Source organism: Notolepis coatsorum (genome assembly GCF_963971535.1).
Source record: "Notolepis coatsorum genome assembly, contig: SCAFFOLD_197, whole genome shotgun sequence".
In the NCBI taxonomy this organism is placed as follows: Eukaryota; Metazoa; Chordata; class Actinopteri; order Aulopiformes; family Paralepididae; genus Notolepis; species Notolepis coatsorum.
Window position 1 is genome coordinate 193,299 of NW_028169795.1, and position 285 is coordinate 193,583.

A 285-nucleotide genomic window follows, 5' to 3' on the forward strand; every position below is an offset into this window, starting at 1 on the left:
GGCTTATTACAGTATAGGAAGGGAAACATCATTAAAACCCACTATCTCTATTGTATCCAAAAAGGCTGATTCTGTTCAATTAGTTTCTGAAATAGTAATGGTATTGCCTAGTCGTGTTATTGATATATCAGTCTGAGATGTCATTTACAGGGTAGGTGCTGGGGGGGAAATTACGGTAGGTACTCCTTGCCATTTGGTCAGGGTTGAAAGCCCTCAGATTAATACACCTAAAAAAGCTGTTCAGAATGATTTCCCTTTGTGATGTCACACTAAGGACATAATTAT